The following is an 8229-nucleotide window of genomic DNA, read 5'->3' as shown; positions in this document are numbered from 1 at the left end:
GGCCGCAGCCGCTTCACAATGAGCATGTGAAGCGCTGGGGGAGGAGCCGAAGAATCAGAGAGGAAGGAAGAACCGGCCGCCCCGCCCACGCCGCCGGCGTAGCGTCGGGATGCCTCCGCAGTCGTGTGAGAAGTAGCGACGTAGCGTGCAGTTCTTCCGCCTTTCAGGGGCCCATGGGCGGAGTTTGGGTGTAAAGAAGTCCCGGGACTAGACCAGGGAATTCTTAGACTTGTGGTAGGTTTCTTGAAGAGCTACTCTCAACCACATCTGCTTTTACATAAAACACTGATGGGCATTCAAGTTATCAGTTTGAGGATGCTGATCTTCGGAGATAAATCTATGCTTAATTCGAAATTATTTTAATGATTTTCAACCTAATGGTTTCTCCATGCCCTAGAATGAACCCTTAAACGGTAACAATAAAGAGACTGAAGGCGAAGGTTCCTAGGGTCTAGTTCAAAATCCGCCACCCAACTCTGCAATGAAGGTAACCTCATTCATTCAAATTAGCTGGGCATTAGGACATTAGGCTAGGTTCTCTGGATATAACTGTGATTAAACCACTTCCTGCCCTCAAGGAGTTCAAAGTAGCGGTAGAGTCAGACAATTAGATGAGATCTACTAGGTAAAAGCACAGAGCACTATAAGAGTAGTTGGGAGTGCCACCTAATTCAGCGTTTGGTGATGGATTTCTAGGCAGGGGGAACAGGATGTGACAAGGTAACAAAGCTTCAGGGTGTCTGGAGTATAAAATTAAAGAAGGAGGAGGTTTAAATAAAATGAAACTGGAAAGGTAAGTAACCTGGGACCAGATTTGAAAGAGACATGGACATTATCCTCAAAGCGGTGGAGAGCTTTTTACAGAAAATGATGAGATCAGTTTTGAATTTTTGAAGAATTACTCTTTGCAAGGTGGAGCATGGAGTGGAGCAGTGATGGGTCTGTGGTCCCATCAAAACTTTTACTATCTCAATTTCTCTTCACTCCAGGCGTTAGCACTGGAACTCTTCCAACACGCAAGTCTCCCCTAAATGCACACACACTTAGCTAAAAGTTTGCCTTACTCTTTAGGCAATATTCCTTCACCCCGCCTCATTCCTAGCTTTCAGAGTGTTAGGGTCCCTTCCTGTGTGTTTGTCCAGCAGTTTTCCTCACTTTATTCTAGGAGCTCCTTTCATTCTGTCTTCCTGCTGTATCAGCACCCTAAAGATTGGGATCTTACTCTAACTGCTCCTTCTGCAATACCTAGCATGATACAGGCAGTCAACTAAATACTTGTGAATGAATCCAAGTGGCATTTTAAAGACCATGTCTCTTGGACCTCTAAATAACACAGTCCAACTTTTTCCTGGCATCACCTGCACCACCTGCTGCCATGCCACCTCTTTGGTTTCATTTTGGACACTCCTGTCTCCCCCACCTACATCCTGCTCCCACACCCTTCTAAGTTTCGGCCCCACTGAACTCTCATTTCTACCATATGCCTTGCCCTTATTCAACTCTGCCTTTACACGTGCTGTTTCTTCATCTAGTCCTCATTCTTCAAGCTCAGGTGTCAGTCCTTTTGAACATCTTGTTATTGACTTCTTCTGGGCTCCCAGAGCACTGTAATGGTTTTCTTTCTATGGCTCCCTTTTCTATTGGAGCCTGAGCTCATTAAGGTCAGGGGCTGTATTTTACTTACTTCCCTATCCTTCATGTCTAGCTTAGTGGCTGGCACACAGTCACTCAATAAACTGAGGAATGAAGTGTTGTCTTATTATATGCAATTTAGAAATTACATCTGCTATGCAAACTTATCAATGGACTTATCATCACTCCATTACATTTGCTATGGAGTGATTTCCAGGATACATTGTTAAGTGAAGAAAGCAAAGTTCAAAAGAGCATAAACTGTGCTAGCTTTTGCACAAGGAAGAAGAGGAAGTAAGAAAACAAATGTATCTGCAAATTCTTGCAAAGAAAAACACAAGAAGGATAAACCAAAAACTAATAAAATCTAGCATCTGTGAGAGGTAGGGGAAAATGAGGGTTCCTTGGTTGTTGGGCTACATCCTTCTTGTTGAAGGAAACAACAGAGCACTGATTGGGGAGAGGTAGGCACTTCTTTGAGTAGGCCCTTTCATATAGTTTTTTTGACTTTTCAAATCATGTTATTGGTCAACATATTAAAAAATGAAATTAACAGAAACAGAGTACCTAAAAACTGAATACAAGCATAAATAAATGAGCCCAACTCTTATTTTAGGTAAATTAAAAATAACACCCTGAAGGGGAAAAGATAGAATTAATTCAAGTAACTTGCAGGCACCTTCAAGAAAAAAATAACTGCAAACCTTTAATTCTTAAGTCAGTTTGCTGTAGTGGTCAGGGCATGGCAATTCTGAAACTATTTGGGGTGTATTGTAGGATTGAACACACAAGTAAATGTGTAGACATTGTGGAAGCCATGGTTCTCACTGGGGAGGAGCGCATTGAATAAAAGAAGAATCCATGCTTACATACTGTTTGCATGGAAATATACATGCATCCACAGATAAAAAGAAGAAACAGAAGGAATAACTGGACTGTGTTCTTCAAAAATGCCCATGGCATGAAAAACAAAGAAAGGTTGAGGAACTGTTCCAGATTAAAGGAGGCTAAAGTGACTAACAGCTAGATGAAATATTGATCCTGGCCTAAATCCAGAACATAATTGCTATAAAAGACATTGTGGGGAAAATTGATGAATTTGGAATATAGACTATGAAGTACTACGTCCATGATAAGTTTGCTGAATGTGATAACTCTGTAGATGTGCAAGAGTCTATTCTTAGTAAAGTGTTATGGGGCAAAGGAACATGATATATGCAACCTATACTATTAGATAGTTCAAGTTGTTTATATTCTTTATATGCAGAGAAAATGAAACAAATTGACAAAATGTTAGCAACTTGTGAATCTGGGTAAGTGTTATGCTGAAGTTCTTTGTAGTAGCCTTTCAATTTCTCTGTAAGTTTGACATTTTAAAATAAGGAATTTACATATAATTAAATAAGTAAAAAGTATCTGACACCCCTAAGGTTAGGGAAAAGAGTGAGAGTAAACCACCTAATTGTATATACTGAACACCCATAAACTCATGGATAAATTAGGGAAGAGTTTTTAGTTCTCAAGAGTACCCTTAGGTACTCTAAGGTACTAGTACCCAGTGTTCACTGCATTTTCTAAAACTGTTTTTTTATTGAGTTATTGTCTCTTTACAGTGTTGTGTCAAATTCCAGTGGCTCACTGCATTTTATTCAGGTGTATCTGGGAAGTAATTCCAGTTTGAGGGTCCAGTGACACCAGACTCCATTCGTATGAAACAGAGGCCATATTCCTCGCTTAAGACATGTCAAGAGAGAGTGGCTGAGGCAGCAAGATAAGATATTCGTTATGATGAAATCCAACTTGACTCCATCTCCCTGACACATATCCTCCAGGGGTACTTTTCCTTCACAAAAGCCTGAATGTTTCCCAAGAAGAGGCAGCATCAGGTAGCAGAAAGAATACAGGGTATGTCCCAGGAGACAAAAATTGTAGCTCTGTCTTTGTCTCTTATTAGCTCTACTGATTAGGACAAGGGATTGGACTTCTGGGGCACCCATCTCAATCTATAAAAGGAGAGGCTGGATTAGAGGAAGGGTCCCAAACTTGAATGCCTGCATGAGACAGGTAATAAAATAGGCTGAAACAAGGAGGCACCATGAAACTGGAGAGCATGTGGCCTTGTCTAAAAGGGGTGCCTGCTTCTCAGCTCCAGCCAACATCTGCCAGGCAGGGATGTGTCCCAATGTTGCCAGAGATCTTGATTTTTTTTTTTTTTAAAGAAGCCAGAAGTCTGGATTTTTTAAAAAATTGAAATCTCCCGATTTTTCTTTTCTTTTTTTGGAGAAATCTTTTGTGTGCCAAACAATACATGCCTGCAAGCCACCAATGTGCAGCCGCTGCGTTGGATGCTCCCCAACAACTGCTATTCTCCTTCACCAATTAGAGTGTAACCTTGCAGCCAAGGTTCTTCTAATGCGGCTCATGCTATGGTTCTTTCTACTGCCGACAAACGTCTTTGCCATCCAAATAGGGTGTGAGGACCTGCTTCAACCTTCAGAAGAATGTGGGCGCACCCTAGCTACGCCTTGGCAATCAGTTTGGAGAATGAGCTCCCTTTCTGAGCAAATCTTCCATCTCCTTCTCAAGAGAAGGCTCTGTATTTCTCATTTCCCTCCCAATGGACCTCCAGGCAAAGATCTCCATAATTGCCTCCTTCAGGAGGAAAGGAAGGAAGGGAGCAGAAGACACACTAATAGATGCCCTATCCACCCTTTTTCACTCATTCACTGCTTCTGGCACCTGTTCATCAAACATTCCTTCACTTCTAGGACCTCGCTCTCATTTGTCTTCCCTGATCAGTCTCTCATGTTTCTCTTTCTCTGAACATAGCCTCAAAGATTGACCTCATTTTCTCCTATAAATTCAAGGTCACTCCTTCCATCTCCTTCTAGGAACTTCTCCATTCTTCAAAAAACATCTGTATCTCCTGCTAGCGTCTGGCCCCCGAGTCCCTTTGCACTTTCCTGGGCTTCGCCTTTCAGCATTTACACACTTTGTTTTTATCTCCTCCATCTTCCAGTAACCCAGAGAACAGTGGGGTCCAGTACCCCTGCCTTCTGGGAGCTCCAGCCCACATGATAATAAGGGCTATACTTCCAAGTCTACCTCAAGGACAGGAATCCAGTTTTCTGTGGCACCTCTTCCCTGTCCTCTCCATTTGCTTCTTTTCAGACTTTGGAGACTGGGAATACATAAGGATGCTAGAGTAAAGAAGTTTCTCCTTCAAAACAGATCATTGCCTAATTTTCTCTCCATGTCCAAAATCCCAGAATTGCCGTAACAAAGGCAGCAAGGTTCCTGCCTTTCTCAAGCTGTCCCTCTCCCAGTCCACATCACCAGGCCCCCAACTTTCATTTCTTTTCTCACTCTGGGCTCCTCCATCTTGGTTCTTCTCTACTGCAAAAACCTCTATGTTTCTTCAGATGTAGAAAATCACACAGCCAGGGCAGCGATGGTCATCAAAATGGCCAAGATGATATTCCTCTGGTTCATCATAGCTCCGAAAACCCTGCCACCACTGCCAGTTTCCTGACCATGGATCGGGGAGCCATTGTGGGGATCCTTCCAGCTGCTATCAGTCTATTCCAATTATATCCTTAGGAACTTGGAAATAACCGCAAGATGGGATCATGGATCTAAGCCTTCTGTGAACTGGGTTTGAGCTAAGACTCCATCTATTATATGACCACCTTAAGTCCCCACTTTGGTGAGCCACAGCAGCATTTGGATCCCCAGGAATTAGCATCAGTACTAACTGATGCTAATTACCAGTCCTCAAAAGCTGTGGCTATTTTCTTCTCCCTAATGCACAGTCACTCCAGTAAACGGGCCAGTTTCTTTCTCAAGGACACCCACTCTCCCCTTCAGTCAGAAGGCTCTGGATCTATGCTGACTTAGGTCTGGAAACTGGGAGAGAGATCATGGTGCTCCACTGCAGTGACTCAAGTTAGGTTTTTGGCTACCGGAGCAAGATTTTTTTTCCCCTCTGTTACACAGATCAAGCAATTTTTTAGTAAGCTTCTCATCTATTTGTTTTTAGAAACATGGCAACTAATTAGCCACTGCCAAAGACTGGCAATGGATTAAGGCATTCCAGTTAATGGTATATCCCTGCTACCCTTCACAGCCTCATGGAATGTATTTAGAGTGGTATGTTGATTGCACGTGATAAATCTACTCCGAAATTCCTATCTCCCTGAGCCTTTGGACTCTCTACTCTACATCATGGCAGTGAAGTTCTGGTGTCTCCACTTCACTAAAGGTAGGCCACTGTTAAGTTCAAGTTTCAGTCAACTTACTATGTAGGGGGAAGAGAAAAGCTCATAGTGGTAGAGTGCATGCTTAGCAGTACCTCCTCGATAAATAAACCTAATTACCCACCCAAAAAAACTAAAAAAAAAAAAAAAAAAAAAAACAGGTAAACTTATTATGTCAACTGTTAGAGTCACCTGCAGCTGCATGAGCCAACACATTAAATCCAGACACTTGAGCAAGTGCACCCATATCAATGAATTCAATCCAACCCAGTGCAAAACTTAGTCTAACATTCTTAGGATCCCCTTCTACACAAATTCCCCAGGTTTCTGCTGATATATGTCAGCAAAGTCTTGCAATTCTTTTGCTGTGTAAATTATTTCCTCCTGAGATACAGTGTGCACCTAAATCCTCTGGAGCCCACTGAGATTTAACCCGTCATGGGTCTAATGGAAACAAGAGCAGTTGTGGTGATTTTCAGGAGGATGAGTATCTCCTTCTGAGGTATCTAGGTATCTGTCCCAGGTGAGGTTCTCACAGTTTTCAAGCAGGAAACACTAGTCTCCTTAGACATCAGAAGGCAAGATAACTTCTACTGGCAAAGGAGGCCCAGAAAATTTGGGTATTCAAGATTATCAGTTTCATCATGGTTCCATAAGACATCCCTATTCCAAGTATCAGCATCCTTGAATCTTTCCCAAGCAGTGCCCAGAATTACACATAAGAAACTTGTGAGACTGTGAATTTCACTGTCATTGTAATTCATCAACTCACTTTTTAAACCAGCTTAATTGAAGTATAATTGAAAGACAATAAATTGTACATATTTAAAGTGCAAAATTTGGTATGTTTTGACATATGTATGCAACCATGAAGCCCTAACCACAATTACAAGAGTGAACATATACATCACCTCGAAAGTTTCTTTGTGACCCTCTGTAATCTGTCTCACCTGCCCCTCTCCAAGCCTCCCATCCCCAAGCAAACATTGATCTGCTTTATGTCACTATAGATTGCATTTTCTAGAGCGGGAGTTGGCAAACATTTTCTGTAAAAGGCCAAAGAGTAAATATTTTAGGCATTGTGGGACAACAGGCAAAAATGAGGATATTATAGGTACTTGTATAACAAGGGAGAAGACAATTTTTTATTTGTGAAAAATGTGTGTGATCTTTAGGATTTCCTACATTTAAAAAGATCATGTCATCTGCAAACAGAAATAATTCTACCTTTTCCTCTCCAGTTTGGATGACTTTTGTTCTTTTTCTTGACTAATTGTTCTGGCTAGAACTTCCAATACTGTGTTGAATAGAAGTGGCAAAAGCAGGCATTCTTGCCTTGTTCCTGATCTTAAAAGAAAAGCTTTGTGTCTTTCACCAATGACCATGTTGTTTGCTGTGGGTTTTTCATGTATGGCTTTTTATTATACTGAGGTAATCTCCTTCTATTCATAGTTTGAGGGTTTTTTTTTTTTTATCATTAAAGGGTGTTTGATTTTGTCAGATGCTGCTTCTGCATCAGTTGAGATGTTTTTTTTTTTTTTTTTTGCTTCATTCTGTTATTGTGGTGTATTACATTGGTTTTCAAATGATGAAACATCCTTATTTTCCAGGAGTAAGTTCCACTTGATCAGAGCATACAATCCTTTTAATATGCTGCTGAATTTGGTTTGCTAGTATTTTGTTGAGGATTTTTGCATCAATGTTCATAAGGGATATTGGTTTGTAATTTTCTTGTAGTCTCTTTGTTTTTTCTATCAGGGCAATGCTGGCCCCATAGAATGAGTTAGGAAGTGCTCCCTCCTCTTCAGTTTTTTGGGAAAATTTTGAGAAGGATTGGTGTTAGTTCTTCTGTAAAAGTTTAGTAGAATTCACCAGTGAAGTCATCAGGTCCAGAGCTTTTCTTTGATGGGGGAGCTTTCATTACTAACTCGATCCCCTCACTAATCATAGGTCTGCTTGGATCTTCTATTTCTACATGATCCAGCCTTGGTTTTGTATGTCTAGGAATTTGTCCATTTCATCTAGCTCCTTCAAATTATTGTCATACATTGTTATAGTACTGTCACCCTTTTTATTTCTGTAGAATTGGTAGTAATGTTCTCACTTCCATTTCTCGATTTAGTAATTTGAGTCTTCTTTCTCTTTTTTCCCTTAGCCAGTGTAGCTAAAGGTTGATCTTTGTTGAAGAACCAAGTTTTGGTTTTGTTCATTTTCTCTATTGTATTTCTACCCTCTATGTAATTTATCTCTGCTACAACTTTTCTTACTTCTTTCCTTCTGCTTGCTTTAAGTTGGTTGATGTTGTCCTTTCTCTTGTTCCTTAAGTTGTCAAGTTAAGTTG

The sequence above is a fragment of the Camelus ferus genome, chromosome 18, assembly GCF_009834535.1.
Source record: "Camelus ferus isolate YT-003-E chromosome 18, BCGSAC_Cfer_1.0, whole genome shotgun sequence".
Lineage (NCBI taxonomy): Eukaryota > Metazoa > Chordata > Mammalia > Artiodactyla > Camelidae > Camelus > Camelus ferus.
This window is presented reverse-complemented; position numbering follows the sequence as displayed.